Source organism: Coffea arabica, chromosome 2c (genome assembly GCF_036785885.1).
Source record: "Coffea arabica cultivar ET-39 chromosome 2c, Coffea Arabica ET-39 HiFi, whole genome shotgun sequence".
NCBI lineage: Eukaryota > Viridiplantae > Streptophyta > Magnoliopsida > Gentianales > Rubiaceae > Coffea > Coffea arabica.
The window spans coordinates 44,871,775-44,894,204 of NC_092312.1; the positions used below are offsets into that span (position 1 = coordinate 44,871,775).

General features: G+C 40.5%; 1 pseudogene; it reads right to left on the reverse strand.

The window, feature by feature from the left end:
• Positions 1-2,664: 2,664 nt before the first annotated feature.
• Positions 2,665-22,430, reverse strand: part of LOC113724373 (uncharacterized) — a 29,077-nt pseudogene continuing 9,311 nt past the window's right edge.

A 22,430-nucleotide genomic window follows, 5' to 3' on the forward strand; every position in this document is an offset into this window, starting at 1 on the left:
TGAGGAAGCATCTGAAGATAGTGATGAAGAAACTGAGGAAGAAGAGGATCCTGCACAGTATCGTCTGGCCAGGAGAAGGCCTGGATCATCTAAAATCACCATCTAGGCACTACTAGGCCACTGCACCTTTATCTAGGATTATAGTTCATCTTTTTGCATTGCACTTTTGTATCAAGTGCTGAACATCTGGTCTGTAATATCTAGCCATATTTTCTGTTTCTAAATGTTATAATGTTTTGAATATGTGTTATAGTTGGTTATGTGTTTATGCTTGAATGTTTCTAATTGATTCCAAATTGTGCTGAATATTGTTACTGTGTATACTGATACTGCTTCTGATGGGATGATATTGCTTCTAATATTGCTTCTGTATACTGTGTGATGACAAAAAGGGGGAGAATTGGAATTGGAACTGGTGGTGTAAAGCAACTAGTTAGGGGGAGTCAGTCTCAGGGGGAGTTGTGTTAAATTTACTTATGCACCTCGTTAGGGGGAGTTGCTACATTTTTTTTGCTCCATCCAATTGTTTTGTCATCATCAAAAAGGGGGAGATTGTTTATCTCAACTCATATCTTTCGATGATTACAAAACAAATGGATATTTCTAATACCTCTTGTAGAAATCCTTTTCAGAAATGAACCAAACAGGTCTGAGGCTTTAAAGCAGATAAAGGAGATCAAAAAGTATGAAGATTGCTGAGGATGATGTCGGACGCACAAAAGGAAAGTATCGGACGTCCGATATCCTTTGAGCATCTTCGGACGAGTAAAGAACTCAGACTCGGACGTCCGAAGAAGACAAGCCAGAGGTTCGATGACTACTAATCATGATCGGACGCTCAACATCTGTGTATCGGACGTCCGACAAGTATTGCTGCTCTTCGGACACAACACTCTGAACGCATCGGCCGTCCGAAGGATTTCAAGAAAACTTCCAGAACTCATTGATCTCGTTCGGACGCAGAAAATCCAACCATCGGACGTCCGACAGCACCAACGGCTAGTTGACTCTTCAGCTGCCTTCTACCCGTTAACAGCATTAATTGAGGAATTCTCTGGTCTCCTATAAAAGGAACAAAGTCAACCACCTCAAGACAACTTTGTACATCAAGCTTACATCAGATTGTGAGTGATTCAAGTGCTAGAATACTCAAAAGAAACATTTGTATTCCTTGCATGTGCAATCTTCGTGAAGCTGTTTTTTCAAGTGTGATATAGCTTCTTCAATAGTGTAGCATAGTTAGGGTTTGCGAGTGTATGTAAAACTTTCTTGCTTGACCAAGTGTGTTTTGGGGCAAGAAGGAAGTGATCCCTTCCTTGTACACATAAGATTGGTTGCAAGTCTATTCAGCTTGAAGTAACTTGGTATATAATAGAGGTGTTCAAACATCAGTTGTGTTTGAAGCTTGGTTTGGTCCTTAACTCTCATTTACTGCTTTTCTATATAAACTGCTCTTCTCCTCATCTCACTAATACCTGTGCTACTATATTATCTTGTTCATTGAGAAGCATTTTGAAGAAGAAGGGCTGTCTATCCAAAAAGGTTGAATATTTACTAGCAGGTTTTTGAAAGCCTAATTCACCCCCCTCTTAGGTTGTCTTCGATCCTTACAGTTGTAGTTATCAGATTTTTTAGGGTTTACTTTCTGGTACTCGTAATATGTAATTCTTGAAGAATTGGATGTAATATTTGAGATTTATCTTGTAATTCATTTGAGGACTGTAGTGAGTGAGTGAGTCTCGGCGAGAGCTGGGCAGGCGATCCGCCGAACCCTGAAGTACGCCTTAGGGGGGGTGGGGCGTCACAGATGGTATCAGAGTTTAGGGTTTAGATCTCTGTAGTGTATCATAAGTTTAAAGTTTAGGATGCCAGACTGTGGGATTGGTTTGTAAGTTAAGTGCTCTTTTGGAGCATAAGTTGTGAATCTTGAATGTGGTACGCGTAAGATATGACTTTGTTGATTTTCGTTTGAGAGTGTATGGTCTGAGTTGTGAAGTTTCTTAGTTTGACTTCTTGTACTTGAGTACTCGATACTTTTCCTGAGGAAATGCTCGTGAATTTTGGACGAAACATGGTTTAATGTATGATGATGTGAATAGAAATTATAATTGAGTTTGAGACAAGTTGTAATGGCACAGGTTAGAGCGCAGAAGATTTTGTCTTGTACTCTTGACTTTAACTGAATGAGGAGATTGAAATAATGATTTGGACTTGTCCAATAAGTGTTTGGCTTGGGTTTTGATAGATTATGGTGGTGGCCGGAATTGTTGAGAAAACTTTTGATTTTGCATCCTTCTTCTAGTCTTCTTGTTTGATGAAGGTTGGCACCACCCGATTTTTAAGTGTTGGGATTTGAACTACTTGAACTGCTTGAGACTAACTAGGCTGAGTTCACTTGAGACTTGAACTTGTTTAGGCGAGTGTGCTCTTATATACAATTAGTGGACCTGATTTGATTGAATATAGGGTAAAATACATAAAACCCCCCAGTGGTTAAGGAAATTGATACGAAACTTCCTCATTGTTTAAAAACTCCCACATAACCTCCTTGTGCTTTGGACTAATTTGGAAAATGGACAGAAAACATCCAAATTGACGAAAAGATATAAATTTCCTATATTAACCCTATTTACAAACTGAATCAAAGTTTAGCTCAGGGCTCAATTAAAGTTTTAAAAACTTTTTTCCTTCATTTGAAACAAAGGTAGAACTAAGGGGCTCATTTAAAATTTTATAAAATGTATCATCTTCATCACCAATCCTCTGTTGCGACTCACGAATCATTTCAGTCCTCTTTATCTCCATCTCCATCTCCATCCTCATTTCCTCCACTTCCCTTATCATGTCCATCTTCATCCTTTCCATCCTCACGAACCCATCTCCCAGAACCCATATGGCTGACACCATTTCTGCTAACGAGTCTCTCGTTTTCACATCACCTCCGACAACCCTTTTCCCGATATCACTTCTCCCGCCAAACCCATCTCTCAAAGCTTTAGTAGACTCATAATTTACACCAGTGTTAGGGTTAGGCCCACCCACATCATCAAATCTACTATATACCTTGGCAGCCGCGGCAAGCCCCACGTTCCCCCTTCCCGTGATCCTAATTCGAAACCCAGTGCCTCCGTTCACCATACCCCTATGAAAACTACTCCAGTTACTACTATTATTATTGATATAACTGCCCGTATGATTCAAGCTATTGGTGTTATATATATCTCCAATGGGCTTAACATGTGACTCTTCCTGATCTTCTTCATCCTCATCGGCTTCCGCCGCAGCGGAGGAATTGGGACCTTTTTACATGGCGTCCATGCGTTTAAAGTGGACCCAGGCGGAGCAATACCTGTGGCTCTTAGATCCGCCGTAAGGGGCGGCGCGTTGGATCTCGGCACGGTAACGTTTCCTCAGCTTCTCCATCTTGTGCCGGCACTGAACGGCCGTTTTGGCGTTGCCGATGGGGCATCTAGAAGCGACGTCGTCGGCGACCTCCTGCCAGTGGTTGGCCCTGAGATTTCCACGGCAGAGGGAATACCACAGCAGAGTGATGATTGATGGTAGAGTTTCTGGTGATTGTTGGTGATGGTGGAGCTACTGATCACCAGTGGCGGTACTGATAGATGATTGGTGTTCACCAGTGTCGTTGACCATTTTGGTGTTATTGACCAGTTTGGTTGTGAGCAGGGAAGAAATGGAGAAGGAAAATAAACAAAAAAAATGACAAAACACTACAAAATACTAAATTGTCCTTGACAATGTCACTTGAAACTCCCTTAATACACTAGTGCATCTCAAACGCCGTCAATTTGGATGATTTCCGTCCATTTTCCAAATTAGTCCAAAGCACAAGGAGGTTATGTGGGAGTTTTTAAACAATGAGGAAGTTTCGTGTTAATTTCCTTAACCACAGGGGGGTTTTATGTATTTTACCCTTGAATATATGGTATTTCATTTACGCATGAGCAAGTAGTTTGGTTCGTATACGACCTGTAAGTGGACTTGGATTTTGTGAGTTCTTATTCGTACCTGTGCTCCTTGAACTTGAAGTAATTGGCTCTGCTTTTGAACTTATTTGTTTGAACCCTGCTTTTGACCCTGCTTTTGAACTTATTCGTACTTGTGTGGTTGTAGACCGACTACTACTCTTCTGTAGTGGTTGAACTGAACCTCTCTGGTGAGACATCATCTATTGTGTTTTCAAGCACCGCCATTTTTCTGACGAGGCATGCCTGTTGTGTTGTCCAGTGTGAGAACCCGTAATTTTCTCATTTTGTAGGTTTTATTCTCTTTAATGGCATGTTTTCTGCATTTTCTTTATTAGCAAAATTTTCCCGATAATTTTTATGAGTAAATATAGTTTTTAGATGATTTTTCTAGTATCGGTTAGGTTTTGAGAAATTAAGAGCGTATACCGGACGTGGGACCCGCTAGTGCGGAAAATTCGAAAAAATTCGGCCAATTAGGTTAAGTTTTGGATACTGGGCTTAAATTATCGGGTGCTAAGAGATAATTAGAGGTTACCAAGTGGATTGGTGTGAGAGGAAAAAAAGTGATAGCTATGCATTTAATGAAGTGACAAGTGTCACTTAGAGATTGGTTGTACTTTATGACTACTATTCACCTTTTACCATTTGACCAAATAAATCAAAAAAATTACCAAAAATTCACCATTTTCTTCCTCATCTTGGCCGGCCACTTCAAGCAAAAAGAAAGGGAAAAGCTCTTCAAATTCTTGCTTCCATCTTGCTCAAATTCAACAAATCAACCATTTGATCTTGCATTTGTTCCATAAAACCCCTTCACTTAGTGATTGTGAGGTGTTTAGTGGAGTTGTTTGTAAGGCTAAGGTGATTAGTTGCTCTCTCTCTTGTATTACTAAGGTGAGTAGTGAAGGAACCCCTCTCCTCCATCTAATGATGTTTAATTCATGATTTGTGGTAGCCTAAGAGGTAATTTTGTGGATTATATCTTGATTTTAGTTGAATTTGGTAAAGTTTTATATTTATTTGTGATTTTTCTTTTTTCATATGATTATTATTGTGTGTCCATGTATGATGATTGGAAATGATATTGAAGGAAGCTAGAAGGTGGAAAGTGTGGTTAATTGCAGAAAATTTCTGTTTTGGAAGGAAATTTGGAAAGTTGGGGTTTCATTTCCTTCATTCTGCCTGGCACTGTTCATCATAGTTAGAGGCCGAATTAGCCTTGGGTTAAAACATGAAAGTTGTAGGGAAAAATTTCAGGCCAATCGGAGTAGCGTAGCTTGTGAAAAGACTGAAATATCCCTGCTGCCCTGTTTTTACCCGAACTTGAGAATTGCTTCTGTAATTGGCTAATTTGGTTGGGAATACTTCTCATTTGGTTGTTGAGGTCTTCTGAAGAAATGTACCCTGATGTCTTAGCTTTCAGATGGCTTTGGAATCACTTGATTTGGACTTAGGTAGCCTGAATTACAGTTCGTTAACCAGAATACAGTTTGCTCACCTGTTTTTGCGGTTCTGGTTTAGTATCCTGCATTTTTGACCTAGTTGCACTATGAACTGGATTGAGTGACCTTCTAGAACATTGTAGCCCTATTCGGATGGCTTTAGAATTACTTGATTTGGATTTAGGTAGCCTGAATTACAGTTCGTTAACCAGAATACGGTTTGCTCACCTGTTTTTGCGGTTCTGGTTTAGTATCCTGCATTTTTGACCTAGTTGCACTATGAACTGGACTGAGTGACCTTCTAGAACATTGTAGCCCTATTTGTTAGCTTCGAAACGGTGTATCTTGCACCTCCATCCGATAATCGTAGTGCCAATGGTGGCAAAACCACAAAATTATGTCAAAAACTATTTTTTTGGATTAGAGCTTAATTCCATTTCCGGATTTCCCTGGTTTACTCTAGTGCGTATACATTCCAGTGGAACCTTATTTTGGTGGTATGTGGATTTCGTTATTTATTGTAATTGAGTCTTATTATGCTTATTTGAATGTTTTAGGACGTGACGGTGGTCCTAGACGCTCATTGAGCGGAAGTTGATGAAATCTCATTTGCTTGCTTGGTGAGTGTACTACTCACTTGTTTGTTTACAATGTGGCTTTGCTATACTTGAACTTGATGCCTTGAGGGCCTATTTGCCATTGAAACTGATTAAAGTGAGGGTGTACTTGATCGCCCTCGCCCCTTTTGATACTATATACGATTGTGTTACTGTTTCACCTTAGTATTTAAATGATACCTGATATACTGGATTTGGTGTCGTTTGGACGAGTATCCAACGGCCATTACTGTTACTACTGAGCTCAACCTCATTAGTAATCAATTGGATCGAGCCGGCGAGGGCTTGGTCGTGAAAATTGACGAGCCATGGGGACTGTTATATGGAATCTTGTAGTAGTGAGACTCTTGATTCCGGTATACTCGAGTATTACCAAATTTATACTGTTTGGAGTTCGGGTCCGGTAGGGGTATGTTGGGTGGAAGGAATGGAAGTAAAGTGGAGCCTACGGTTGGTTACTCTTAAACATTGACGGAGGGTCAATGAGGTTTGATCAAGAATGCAAGCGAGGAAAGGGGCTCTTGAGAGCCATCCGTATCCTTTTATCAACTCTATTAATGTGTGCTCTTGGTTTACTTGTGATGATTTGAAATGAAAAGCTTTATGCTTATATGAACTTGGTTGCTTGAGTGATAGTATCTCACTGGGTGTAAGCTCACTGTATTCCATTTTTTTTCCTTACAGGAAATTGAATACTTTTGGAAAGGCGATGAATATGGATTGCCGAGTTGAGCTTATGTATATATATATTTTGAATAGCTCCTTTTGGGCAAAACCCTAAACTCATTTTGACCCAACCCATCGTTGAATTGTAATTTGCAACCGTACATGTATAAACTTATGGGATAATTTGGTATGCCATTTTGGTATGTAAATGTTGAATTTCAAGATGTGTATGTTTGTGTGATGTGTGGCCGTGTGAGGACTCGCAAAAAAAAAAAAACTATTATTTTATGCCTAATTTATGGCTTAATAAATTATTTAATTGAATTTTATTTCCAAGGAATATTTTCTAGTCTTATTAGACCTAAATACATGGTAATATAACTTCGTTATATTTTTAAAATGATTCGTTTCGAAATTAATTTCCTAGAGCGCGTTTAGTAAAAATAGTGAATAGTACTTGGAGATTTTATCCGCGTAGTAGCACAATAAGCTTGGAATATTGGAGACTTGTACCATGGTCCTAAAATAGGAAATTTTATGAATAAATATTCAAGTGATAGTTAGTAGTGCAATCGTTAAAAGAATTTTTCGAAAGTTTCGCGTTATAGCGGTAAAATTGACGGTACGCGTTTTCACACGCGCGACTTCATTTGAGGGACTTTAGACCCTTATTCCGGGACAATTAAGAGTGAATAATATTTACATGAATATATATGCCTTGGAGGTTTAGTGCACTAGTGAACCAAACGCGCGAAAAATCGAGCCGTAATCGCACCAAACGGCCCCCAATGAGAGTTGACTTTTGGGTGATTTTGCACCACACATTGCACCTTCTCTTGGAAGCTAACTTAGATCAAACACACTCTCTCTTCTCCCTCCTCATGGCCGGCCAAAACACTCCCTCTCTCTAACTCCTTGTTCTAAAATTTCTGCACACTAATCTCACCCAAAACCACCCCAAATCACCTCCAAATCACACCAAACTTGGAGACCACTTAGCAAACCTCTTGGAGATTATATCTAGCTAAGGAGGAGGGGAGCTGTCACGGTTTCTTGGAGCTTCAAGAGGGCCGAAAATTCTGACCTTGCAAACCAAAGGAATAGGTAATGATCAACCCTTGGATTCTTATCTTTTGGAGATTATATGACAAGATTAAGCTCATGCATGCACTTAGTTACTTGATTATGGTGTAAAAATGTGATTGTGGGCTCTTGGAATTCCCACACTTGGGTTGTTGTTGCTGATGTGATAATTAATGGTGATTATATTGTTGGTTTAGTAGTTATAATGATGCATTAGTGGTGGGTAATTGGTAGGAACTTCATTGGGTGTAAGAAGCTAAACTTTCCGATTTTGCCCCTGCCATGTTCGGCCATTTCCAGGCCAATTTTTAATGGTTTAATGGCTTGAATTGGATGTTTGTAGGATGTATTAGATGTGTGAAAAATTGCATTGAAAAATAATGAGGTTTGAATGGGCAAATGAATTTTTTTTAGAAACCAGCAAATCTGGAAAACTGATTCGCGTATGCTCTGACCAGCAGTAGTATTTTGGCTATAACTCTGTCCTCGGATGTCGAAATCATGTGCCGTCGGTGGCGTTTGAAACTAGACATTCCTAGCTTTAATTTGGTATATAATGAACGTTCTGATTCTTTGTGAGCAAGCCGAACCAAATGTTTTAAGTTCGCTGTCCTGTTATTCTGTTCATCTGGAATGAAGTGTTCAGGCAGCAACTTGATGCCCGAATTTGAACCAGATGGGTGCCGAATTTGGAAATGATTTCTTCTGTGATATTTTAACTCTATGAATGTATTTTCCAACGGCGTAAGCCATGCTCAATTTCGAGCTATAATGACTGAGTTGTGACTGAATCAAGTGGACTGCTCTGTTTTGGAAAAACCCTAATCTTTGGACTGGTTTGGAACAAAATCTTGGAGTGAACTTGTTAGTTGATGTTCTTGATATTAAACACTTACCAAAGGTATCATGGGTATATCTTAGACCCTTATTTCACAAATGAACCATGGTTGGATAACTTTCTTGGTTAAACGATTGGAAAATTTGGAAGATGAAAGTCAAAGGCAGTTTGCCTTAGGATTTTTCTTGAACTTTGGTTGGCTAATTAACTACCTTGCCGAAGGTATTTTTCCCCGAAATTCGATAGAGAGATACCTTCCATATAGTATTGAAATACTGCCAATTTTGGTGCCGATTCAAGTTCGTTTCGATACCCAATTGAATTACTAAAGTTAGAGGTTCAAAGCTGGAAAATTCTCATCCAGTCTTGAATTTGCTCAACTTCGGGCTACCGTATCTCGGTGCTCGAGACTCCGATTCTTGATGCGCTTGTTTTGTCATACACTTCACTTGCAGCACTAATTGAGCTGAAAATTTCAGAGGCCGGTTTGCAACGTGCGAATCGTGCCGAATTTTCAAAGTTGGCCAAAAACCAACTTCATTCTGCCTTGTGAACCAACCCTGCATCTTCAAGCTCATTTTTGACCACTTTTCACTTTGATTCATGGAAAAGTGTCTTCTAGGAACTTATAGTACTCTCTAAGAGGTTTCCAACGGTATAAAGTTTTCCAATTCTCGACTTATACCGAGCGAGTTATGATTTTTCAAAGATTTATCGTAAAACTGGAAAAAATTTTCCAACTTCAAAGAAATAGAGTTTTTTCAAGAACTCTTTATTCTTTTGATATTCTTAAACGTTTTGCTTACGATTTTCATGATAAAAACTCAAATACTATTGTACCTAATAAAAGGCAAGTTGAACCTCGATTTACGTGTAATTGAGGTTCCTTTTTGCAAAATAATTCTTAGATTGTACTAGTGTACAATCTTTCTTGATAAGTGGGTTAATTGTGTGATTATCCACTATTAAATTGCCAGGCGCGCAAGGAGACCTTCAAGAGGATCTCACCGTGGACACTTGAACTTCCGGAAAATAATTCTTATTGAATTGCTCGGTGAGTGTCAAGTGTGTGAATTTTGATACTTGCTTAATTGTGGTATTTGTTGAAAGTTTTAAAAATAAGGGCGGGTGCGTACTTTATCGCACTCGTTCTAATTTCAAATGAATGAATGAAATGTATTGAATGAATGAATGAAATGCAATGTTATGTCATGAATGCTTGTGTCGTTGGAGTGAACCTCCTCGACCTTCCAATGAATGGGGGACGCCCAAACTCATAGGCCGTCCTTAGACTCGAGCCAGCAATGGGCTTGGTCGGGGATTCGGACGAGCCATGAGATACACCTAAGCTCGACCTAATATGAGGTCTTGCTTGGCATACTCGTAGAGTATCGCCCAATAATAGACTTGTGGTCCCTTGGGGTGTACGGTGGACGGAGGAAAGTAAGTGGTGATCTACGGAAATGGAAATACCGACCCGGTTGACAGGAGGGTCAATGCGGGAAGGTATACGAATGACAACGGCAGATCGAGTGGAACTTAGCTCCTGAGAGCTACTATATCCTTGAATTGTTTCTGATTACTTTTCCTGTTTGAATAATTGATTATTGAAAAGACATGGTTTTATTTATTAAATTGGGTTTGTTATTTGACTAAGTGCTTGCATGTGTGTTCTTGGCCTCACGAGCGTTTCGCTCACCCTATAGTTTTGTTTTCCTTAACAGGACCGACTCTTGGAGAAATATGGTGAAACCATCCGTTGTAATTTTGTTAAGACTTCTGTTATATATTTTGACTAGGCCCTGGTTTGGGTTGTACTTTTTGGAAATTGTAAACTTGAAAAGTTTGGGCCCTGATGTGTACTTTGAATTTAAGTCGTTTCATGATTACCCGATGTACTGAATATACATTAAGTGACTTACTAAGCTTGAACGCTTCCGCATTATTGTATTCATGTTGTTCTCATCGAAGTGATTAGTGCGGTTTGATATTGAATGGAATTGCTTGAGTCCTGGCGTGAGCTGGGCAGGCGTCCGCGGATACCCTTTGGTCCGCCTTAGGGAGATGTGGGGCGTCACAGTTGGTATCAGAGCCTAGGTTTGAGGTCTATATGGGAGACATATTAGATACTCTACCTTTAAGACTCGATATGGGATAACTTAATCCTACCCTAAGTGATACTTGAGGCGAGCTAGCAACTAAGTTAGTCCTACCTCAAGTGATGATTGGGATGAACCAACGATTAAGTTAGGCATGCATTGCAGGATATTGGAATTAGGTAGTGATTTAAGTTTCTAACCTGAAAAATATTATTATTGTTATTATTTTACAGGGATGGCTGATGGAAACGGAGCCCAGGCAGCTAATGGGAATGGCCATGCGAATGGTCATTATGAGCCTCTTAGGACTATATTCTACCGACCTCTAGCGGGAGGAGATCGAGTACGCTACTCACCGTATGATAGATACCCTCGATGTTCGTGTAGGTTGACTTTCGCCTACCCGGACTATGTGGTGCTTGCTTTGGACGACGAGCGTCGTCAGTTGGTGGATGCCAACCGTGATTTACAGGCTGAGGTAGATGAGCTTAGGCAGATGGTTGGCGCTCAGGGTGAGCGGATTGCTGAGCTTGAGGAGGTGCTAGAGGGTGAGGTAGCCACATCTGCAGTGGTTAATGAGGAGCTTCGGGATACTAGAGCTCGACTCATTAGGTTAGCACGGGATGTCCGTACTCGGGCTTTCGAGATGCTGGTTGATGCTACTAGTCTGGTTGAGGACGCTACTGCAGTGAATCCGGATGATGAGGAGGAGGATCCCGAGGAGGATCCCGAGGAGGAGGTTCCTCCTGATAGCCCTGCTATGGACTAGGATCTTGGTCGTTGACCTCTTTTGACTTTTGATTGGTACAGTTAGGACTAGTTAGGGTGACGCGAGTGCCGAGGCCATTGTATTTTGCATGCTTGTGTGGCCTACTTTTGGGCACTTGTTCTTACTTTAGTCTTCTGTGACTAAAAGTATACTTTTGAGCACCTGTGTGCTATATTTTGCGAATTGTCCCTAACTTGCTAATTGTACGAACTTGACATGCTTATAAATGTAAATTATTGTTAATTTCAATGCTTTCTTGGTTAGTTCTAAATTTGATATAATTCTTGGTTTCTGCTTAAATTAATTTATTTCTTGCACTAGGCACGTCTAGACTAATGGAAGGATTAAGAAGTGGTCGAGGCCGTGGGCGAGCGTCTAGACAGGCCCAACCTCAGGGGGATGACCAGGGATCGGCAACTGGACCGACCCAGGGACAGGAAAACGTTGAGGGTAACCAAGTGGCTACTGCCATCAATAGGATGACTGATATCCTAGAACGTCTAGCGGAGAGACAGGGTCCTGGACCATTTAACCAACCTGGGGGCCAGGATAGGGGAGAGGATAGAGCCCTGGAAAGATTCCTAAAGTTTAACCCGCCTAAGTTTATGGGTGAACCTGACCCCGAAGTAGCGGAGAACTGGTTAGAAAGGATGACCAACATATTCGCCGCTCTAGACTATACTGAGGATAGGCGAGTGAACTTTGCTGCTTTTCAATTTGAGGGAGTAGCCCGTGCTTGGTGGGATTTGATAAAAGGAAAATGGGAAAGAGCTCGAACCCCTTGGACTTGGGAGAATTTTGTAACGGTCCCACTTCTCCCTAGGGCGTACCCCAGGGTATCGGCGGACCGTCTGCCCAGCTCTCGCCGGGACTCAGTCAGTTGCTATAAGAGAAGGCAAGAAAATCCACACAACAATCGAAATAACAAAAATTTCAAACTTAACGTAAACTTATATACATATTTATTCCAAAAGCAAAACAACTTTTGTACAAAGGTTCCCCATTCTCCATACAACCAGCCCACCAAACATTGGGGCGAGAACCAAACAAAAGAAACAAAAGTACTAAAACGGCTAATCTATTCGTAGCTTCCGTCCTCGCACGTCTTCCCCTGCTAAGGAAAACAAAAACTAAAGGGATGAGCTGGAAAGCTCAGTGAGGTTCCGTACACATAGGCAACAAGAGAAACAAATGCATGTAAACAACAATTCACGATACAAGTACAATAAAGCGATAAACACATTCATTAAAAGGATACGGGCTCACAAGGAGCCAATCGTTCATTCATTCATTCATTCATTCTCCTTCCATTCTCCAACCTTCAATCATTTGAAAATGCATTTTTGTATAAATAAAACCCCTCGTTCATTCATTCATTCATTCATTCATTCATTCATTCTCCCCGTCCCTGGCTTTTGGCCAGGCTCCACCAACCTACAGGGTAATACTCGAGTATACCGGATCGTTCACCCAAGTTCCTAATCGCTCGACCGAGTTCGACTGGCTCGAGACAACCGGTAACAAGGGGCTATGGCCAGTTCAGCCCGAAGGCCTACATTCATGCACAATTAACATTTCAATCGCTCAATCATTAAAATTTCACAATCATTTAGGCTAAGTGCGGTAAAGTACACACTCGCCTCGAAAATCGTTTTAGCAATCATTGAAAGCGTTTAACATGTTATCAATCATTCAAACAAGCCAGATAATCAGAAAATATAACAAATAAGGAACACTCACCTATAACCGCAAAACAACGCCCAATTCTCAATCACCAAAGAAACCTAAAATTCCACAAAGATCGCATTACAATCCATCTAACATGATTTAGATGCAATTAAGAAATACCCGACTATTCGCGAGTAAACGTATAAAAGACCTTCAAAGTGTAAAGAGCGCACTTGGATCCGTAGACAAGAATAACCCTAATGCGACCCAAACCGAGAGGGTTATAAAGTCTCTAAAAGAAACACTTAACTATAACAAATTAAAATCCCAATAGATAGGCTAAGGAAATATTCTCTTGGAATTATAAAGAATCATTCGTGCAGCTACAAGCCACTATATATTCAAGTAGCGGTTATATAATAAGGGTTTTGATGAGAATCATATGGAAAAGAGGACTCTTAAAACCTTACTTGAAAGTAGTTCACTTGTGGCCGAGAAAACCCTAACTTGGCCGATAAAACCCCTAATTCATACCTCTTTATTTTGAATACGGGGTAAGTAAACATTTGGTGGTTCAAATCGAAGAGGTAACATGTTTTCGAACGGTAAAAGGGTCACATTAGTTGCCTTGCGGAAATATACAAGTTTAACTAGAACTTAGCCCTCGAATCCCTATTTGAAAGACCCAATGAAATTCTCTAGGAAATACACCCAACTTGATACAAAATACATTTCCAAAAACCACTTTAACTCATTCAATTTCCAAGAAAACAAACGGACGGCATGTCCCTTGTGTTTACCTATTTTCCAGCCATTAATGGCTTCATTATTTTCTCAAATCAGTCCCAACATGTCATATAGAATAACCTCATGTCCAAAAGCCGATCACTAGGCTTAAATTCATATAAATACAACAATAAATACGAAAAGCAAGCTAGAAACACTTTCAGATAAAACAATGCGTGACAACATTTTACGGAAATAGCACTAAAGGCACTACGATTATTGGTTTAGGGTGTAAGACCCACCGTTTCGAAGCTAAGAGGCAGGGCTACAACAATGTAGAAGGTCACTTAATCCAGTTTGTAGTGAAACTAGGTCAAAGATACAAGACACTAGTTCAGAACTGCAAAATACAGGTGGACAAACCACGTTCTGGTTAACGAACTACAATTCGGTCTACTTAGGTCCAAATCCATTGATTCCAAACCCAAATGATAGCTAGGACATCAGGCTACATTTCATTAGAAGACCTCTACAACCAGTTCAGAAGTTTTCCTAGCCAAAATAGCTAATTACTGCAACAATTCCCAAGTTCGGATGAAACCAGAGCAGCAGGGGTAAATTCGACTTTTCTCACTCTACATTACTCCGATTGACCTGAAATTTTACAGGCACCTCTAACACATCAATACCTACAACTTTCATGTTTTAAGCAAAGGCCAATTCGGCCTCTAACTATGCTAAACAGGGCCGGCCAGAATTGAAGGGTGTGACACCCTAACTTTTCCAAATTTCCTTTCAAACAAGAATTCCTTGCATTAAACCATCATTTACATTAACTAGCCTCATTCTATATCATTCCCCTTCATCTTACATGGCCACATAGACAACATCAAATTCAAATAGAAAAATCATAATAAAAAAATAAAATGTCACCATAAATCAACCCAAATCAAAATATCACTCACAAAATGACATTTCCAACCCTTATAATTCACAACTTAACCATTATCAATGTAAAAGAGAACTTTCTTAAGCATCTTACCTCACAACTCAAGAAGACTAGCAATTCAAAGCTTCCCTTGCCAAAACACTCCACCCAAAAGCTTTAACCTTCCAAGAAGCTCACTTGTATGGAGGGAATTAAAAATCCATTGGTGAAGTTTCAAGATTGAAGCAAAAATCAAAGATGGAGATTGAAGAGTTTTTCTCTCTTTGCTCTCAAAGCTCACGGCTGGACAAGAAGAGGAAATGAAGATATTTTGGTGAACCAAGGGGATAAGAAGGAAGAAACAGCCGGTCAAAGCTCCTGACCGGCTGTGTCACATCAGAATCCGGTCGGATTCTGGCCGGATTCCCGGCCGGATTCCTGGCCGGATATGAGGCCGAGAGAAAACATTTTTTTTTCAAAAACGCAGGGCAATCCGGCCAGCTATCCGGCCGGATTTGGCCACTTCAGCTTTCCAAAATTTTTTCTTTTTTTTTTTCTTCCGAATTCGATTGTCGCGCTCAAACGTATTTCTACCACATACACATCCATACATATCTCATACATGATTGCACATATCCACGACCTTTCATACTTTAAACCAAAAGGGGTTGACAAATTTTCACTAAAATGGGGCAAAGAAAGTAAGCCAAAGGCCAAGAAAATTGAGGGAAGTTAGGGTTCTCACAAATTTCACCCGGGAGTTTAATGAAAAGTTTCTTCCGCCCTTGATCCAAGAGAAAAGGGAGGACGAATTTATTAAGTTGAAACAAGGAACCCTTACTGTAGCAGAGTATGAAGGGAAGTTCACTAAACTTTCCAAATATGCTCCTGAGCTAGTAGCCAATGAACGGAGAAGGATTAGAAGGTTCATACAGGGACTTAATGTGGAACTTCAGGAGGGCCTGGCTGCAGCCCAAATCTCTACTTTTACTGAGGCTTTAGAGAAAGCGCAAAGGGTTGAGAATGCAAGATCTCAAGTGAGGGATTTTCACAATAGAAAAAGGAATTTCCCTAGTCGCACTACTGGGCAGACCAGTAAGTTTGTACACCCTTCTAAAAAGGGAAGAGGGGAAGGGGGAACGAGAACTGCTGGAGCTTCTAGGGGAGCTCTATCTAGGGGAGGTCGTAGCGGGACGACTCAAGCTAGGGGAGCACCATCTGTTGGATCGACTGTGACCCCTCAAGTTACTTGTGGGTATTGTGGTAAACCCAACCACTCTGAGGATGACTGCTGGAGAAAGTTGGGAAAATGCTTACTGTGTGGGAGCACTGAGCATCAGATTGCAAATTGTCCGAAATCGTCAAAGACAGGGGGAAACCTGCAGAGACCTGAAAAATCAACCTCTAAGCAGACCAGTGCCGGAGGGAGTTGACCGAAAGTACCGGCTAGGGTCTACGCATTGGATTATCCACAAGCTCCAGATGCGACCGAAGTGGTCGAAGGTACAATTCCAATCTTTCACCGCCTAGCTAGGGTTTTAATTGATCCGGGTGCAACGCACTCTTTTGTAAACCCTGATTTCATGAGTGGAATAGACTTGAAGCCAATTAAGTTACCATATGACTTGGAGGTCAAAACACCCACTGGGGACAAAAGTCTAATTGCTAATATGGTGTATAAGAATAGTGAAGTTTGCGTGAGGGAAAGAAAATTGCTGGCCGATTTGATAGGCTTAGCGATTAAAGGATATGATGTGATCCTAGGGATGGATTGGTTAGCCCATAATGCCCAACTGAATTGTAGGACGAAAATTGTAGAATTGTGTATTCCAGGGGAGGCAACCCTGAAATTGGATGTGAGGGGTAAGTTAGCCTCGTCTGCACTTATTTCGGGAATTCGGGCTAGAAAATTATTAAGTAAAGGAGCTCAAGGGTATTTGGCTTTTCTTATTAATACCCCTAACGATAAGGTGAATCTGGAGGACACACCAGTAGTAAAAGAATTTTCTGATGTTTTTCCTGAAGAATTGGAGTCTCTACCTCCGGAACGGGAAATAGCTTTTAAAATTGATTTAGCTCCGGGAACAGCACCTATATCAAGGACACCATACAGGATGGCTCCAGCTGAGTTGAAGGAGTTGAAGTTACAATTACAGGATTTGTTGGAACGGGGTTTTATACGAGAGAGTGATTCTCCGTGGGGAGCCCCAGTTTTGTTTGTAAAGAAGAAAGATGGGAGTTTGAGGTTATGTATAGATTATCGAGGTTTAAATGATGTTACGGTTAAGAATAAATACCCACTACCCCACATCGATGAACTGTTTGATCAATTGCAAGGGGCGGTAGTGTTTTCAAAGTTGGATCTAAGGCAAGGTTACTATCAATTGAGGATTTTGGAGAAGGACATACCTAAGACTGCTTTTAACTCGAGGTATGGGCACTTCGAGTTTGCAGTAATGCCTTTTGGGTTAACCAATGCACCTGCCGCTTTCATGGATTTAATGCATAGGGTTTTTAAGCCTTACTTGGATCAATTTGTGGTGATCTTCATTGATGACATTTTGGTGTATTCTAAGAATGTGAAAGATCATGAGAAACATTTGAGAATTGTTTTACAAATCTTGAGAGAACATCAGTTATATGCTAAGTTTAGCAAGTGTGAATTCTGGCTGAAGGAAGTGACTTTCCTAGGGCATATAATTTCTAAGGATGGGATTAAAGTGGATCCAGCTAAAGTGGAAGCTGTTTCGAAATGGAAACGACCGGAAAATCCAACGGAAGTTCGGAGTTTTATAGGATTGGCAGGGTATTACCGGAGATTCATCCAGGATTTTTCGAAAATTGCTGGACCTATGACTGAGTTGACCAAGAAAAATGGAAAATTTATTTGGAGTTCTAAGTGTGAAGGAAGTTTTCAGGAGTTGAAAAGACGGTTGACTAGAGCGCCTGTTTTAGCCCTACCAAATGGACATGATAGTTTTGTGGTTTACACAGATGCATCTAAGGAAGGTTTGGGATGTGTTTTGATGCAAAATGATAAAGTGATAGCTTATGCCTCTAGAAAATTGAAGCCGCATGAAGGGAACTATCCGACCCATGATTTGGAGTTAGCGGCTGTGGTCTTTGCTTTGAAGAAATGGAGACACTATTTATACGGAGTGACATTTGAGGTTTTTACAGATCACAAAAGCCTTAAGTACTTATTTTCTCAGAAGTACTGAATTTGAGGCAACGTAGATGGATGGAATTTCTGGAAGATTATGACTGCATTATTAAGTACCATCCTGGGAAGGCCAATGTAGTGGCCGATGCGTTGAGCCGTCAGGTACAAATGGCCGGGTTGATGGTTAAGGAATTTCGATTGTTGGAGGAAGTTAGCTATTGGAATCCCCGATTAGAACCAAGGAAAGTGATTTTGGGGAATATTGTGATAACCTCCACTTTATTGGGACGTATTAAGGAATCTCAGGAAAAGGACCCTGAAATGCAAAAGTTGGTGGAGAAAGTCAAGATGGGAGACCAGACCGAGTTCACTTTGGGATCAGATGGAATATTAAGATTTCGAAATCGGGTGGTTATGCCAAAGGATGAAGGGCTTAGAAAAGAAATTTTGGAAGAGGCACAACGATCAAAGTTTACAGTACATCCAGGAGGGAATAAAATGTACCAAGACTTGAAGAGTCTATATTGGTGGAAAAATATGAAGAAGGAAATTGCCCAATTTGTTCAGACATGCTTGGTTTGTCAACAGGTTAAAGCCGAACATCAGAAACCATCTGGGCTTTTGCAACCTCTAGAAATACCTGAGTGGAAATGGGAAAATATTACCATGGATTTTGTATCAGGCTTACCAAGGACACAGAGAGGCCATGATGCCATTTGGGTGATAGTAGATAGATTGACTAAATCGGCTCATTTTCTGCCGATTAATTTGAAATATCCATTGGAGAAGTTGGCCAGATTGTACTTGGATGAGATTATCAGACTACATGGTATACCTGTGAGTATTGTGTCGGATAGGGATCCAAGATTTGTTTCGAGGTTTTGGCAAAAGATGCAAGAAGTGTTGGGGACTAAGTTGAACTTTAGTACCACCTATCATCCCCAGACTGATGGACAATCTGAAAGAACAATCCAAACTCTTGAGGACATGTTGAGGACTTGTGTACTGGACTTTGGAGAGAATTGGAGTAAGTTCTTGACTTTAGTGGAATTTGCCTATAACAATAGTTTCCACTCTTCTATTCAAATGGCTCCGTATGAGGCACTTTATGGTCGGAAGTGTAGATCCCCAATTTGTTGGGATGAAGTAGGTGAACGGAAAATCTTAGACACGACTACTGTATCTTGGATTGAGGAGGCTAATGAGAAGGTGAAATTGGTACGGCAAAGAATACAAACCGCCCAGAGTAGACAAAAGAGTTATGCCGACAATCGGAGGAAGGATTTGGAGTTCACTGTTGGAGATATGGTATTTCTCAAGATTACGCCTTTAAAAGCAAGTTTGATGTCCGGAAAAGGGAAGAAACTACAACCAAGGTTTGTAGGGCCTTATAAGATTATTCAGCGAGTTGGGAATGTAGCCTATAAGCTGGAATTACCACCGAGCTTATCTCGTATTCATAATGTGTTTCATGTGTCCATGCTTAAGAAGTATCATCCAGACCCCTCTCATGTTTTACAACCGGAGAATATTGAGATCGATGAAACCCTAACCTATGAGGAGACCGGTAAAACTTCTGGATCGAAAGGTGAAGGAATTGAGGAACAAGCAGATACCACTAGTGAAAGTTTTATGGAAGAACCATGGAGTAGAGGAAGCAACATGGGAAGTTGAAGAGACAATCAGAGAGAAGTATCCAGACTTGTTCACCGACCAAGGTAAATTTCGAGGACGAAAGAAGGAAAATGCTTGCACTGTGGAAGCGCTGAACATCGGATTGCTAACTGTCCAGCTCGCCTGCGCGAGCGGAGAGGGATTCTGCCACCGACCAAGCCCAATTCTCAGCAACCCGCCAAGAACAACCCTGGACAGACGAAAGGAGAAGGGACGGGATCGAAGGCACCAGCTCGAGTATATTCTCTAGAGCAGTATCAGGTCCCTGACTCGTCTGAGGATGGAGAAGGTATGGTCCGTTGGGTACTTTAGATTTGATAGATTCCGTTAATAAGAAATTTCGGGGACGAAATTCTTTTAAGAGGGGGAGAGTGTGAGAACCCGTAAAACCCTAATTATTTTCCTAGGGTTTATTACCCCTTAATTGCATGTTTTCTGCATTTTCTGGCTTAGAAATATTTTCTTAGTGGATTTTATGAGCAGTTATAGTTTTAAGATGATTTTTCTAGCATTGGTGAATTTTTAGAAAATTAAGGATATATATTGGACGTGGGACCCACTAGTGCGAAAAGTTCGGAAAAATTCGGCCAATAAGGTTAAGTTTCGGATACTGTGGAAAATTTATCGGGTGTTAAGAGATAAGTAGTGTGTGTGAAGTGATTGATGTGAGAGAGAAAAGAAAGATAAGAATGCATTTAATGGAGGTGACAAGTGTCACTTTCCTATTGGTTGGACCTTAAGAAATACTATTCACATTCTTGACTTTTTTGACCAAAGGATTAAATATCCAAAAATTTCACAAAATTCACCATTTTTCTCCTCCTTATGGCCGGCCCTCTCTAAGCAAGAAGAAAGAAGAAACTCTTCAACTTTCAAGCTTCTACTTGGTGCAAATCACCCAAAACATTTGTTTACATCCATTTTTAATCCATAAAACCTTTCCTTTTAGTGATAATAAGTGTACTAGTGAAGTTGTTTTGAAGCTCTAAGGTGGCCAACCTCTCTACACCTCTTGTTACTTGGTAAGTGATGCTTGAACCCTCTACTACACCTAATGATGGTTATATGATGCTTAATGGTGGCATGAGTGAAGGAATATATGATTTATTTCTTGATTTGAAGAGTTTTGGTGAAGTTTTTATTTTATTGGGAATTTTTCTGGTTTAATATGAAGGGGATGTTGTGGCCTTGTATGATGAATGGTAATGGCTGATAATGACTCTATGAGGTGTATTGGATAAGAAAATGCAATCAATTATGGATTTGGATGGAAAAATGGAAAGTTAGGGTTTATAAAATCCCAATTCTGTCCGGTTTTAGATCATAGGGTTAGAGGCCGAATTAGATTTTACTCAAAACATGAAAGTTGTAGGTATTGATGTGTATAAGGTGCCTGTAAAATTTCAGGGCATTTGGATTAGGGTAGAGTGAGTTATGATGAAATTACTGTAGCTGGTCTGCTTTGATCAGAATGCGAAACTGAGTTTGTATTTGGCTATTTTGACTGGAATTGGTTTAGATTTTGAAGTTGGTGTCTTCTGATGAAATGTTACTGGATGTCTTAGCTATCATATGCCTTTGGAATTTCGGCATTTGGACTTGTATGGACTGAGTTATAGTAATTACAGTTTGTGTGATTTGCAAACCTGTTTTGGGAATTCTGGTATAGTATTTTGCATATTTGACCTAGTTGTGTTAGGAACTGGATTGAGTGACCTTCTACATTGTTGTAGCTCTGTTTCTTGGCTTCGAAACGGTAGGTCTTACACCCCCATCCGATAATCGTAGTGAAATTGACGCCATTACCGCAAAATAAGGGCAAAACAGTTTTTCTATTCGGGGCCAAGACTAATGCTATTTCTAATTTCTGGTTTGCTATCATGCTTATTTATGCATATGAGACCCTATTGGGGTTGTGTTCAGCATTGTTTTATGACTCCTCGTCGAGTCTCTCTTAGGGCTTGCTTTCATTTTGGTTATTTCCAAGCTAACTTTTGTACTTGTACCACTTTGAGCCTAGCGAACGGTTTTTGGGAAATGAGATGACTTTTGTGTGAGATGTTGGGACTGATTTGAGGATATAATGAAGCCTTAATGGCTGGAAAAGTAAGAATTTTAGGGGAGGTGCTGCCCGATTTTTCTAGGCCGTTTGGTTCCTTTAAGTTGGATTTGCCTTTTGGTAGAATGAAAGACTTTTGGGTTGGTTGCGCCTAGGTCTTCATGCTACCTTTTCGTTTCCATGGGAATCGTGTTTTTGCATTCTTGCACTAGTATTCATTTGGCAAGGCGTACGACGTGTAGTCGAGCCTCACATGTGCATTCTGTTTACTCGATTCTGGAAGTAAAACCTTCAATTGGTTTATTTTGATTATTTTAGGGTTTCTTGGCGATTAAGGCCAATCTAAAGTGAAAACTTTTGAAGTTGAGCCGGTGAGTGTACCACTCCCCTCCATTGCTGTTTAACTTGATTTCTGCTCTGCAATCTGTTTATTTGTTCGAGACGAGGGTGTACTTTATCACACTCGTTCTCTAGTCTGTTCATATGCCAATTTACTATGTAAAATTTGAATCTGTTATCTGTGTCTGCATCTGTTCGGATTTCTATGACCTATGAGCTCAATCCTGTGGCTAAGTTATTCGAGTCGGGCCGGCAAGGGCCTGGACGATTAGATAACGAACCACGGTAGTCTGTTCGGGGATTTTTGGGTATTGAGACCCTTGATTCCGGTATACTCGAGTATTACCATTTCTGTTCGGTTACGGTGAGC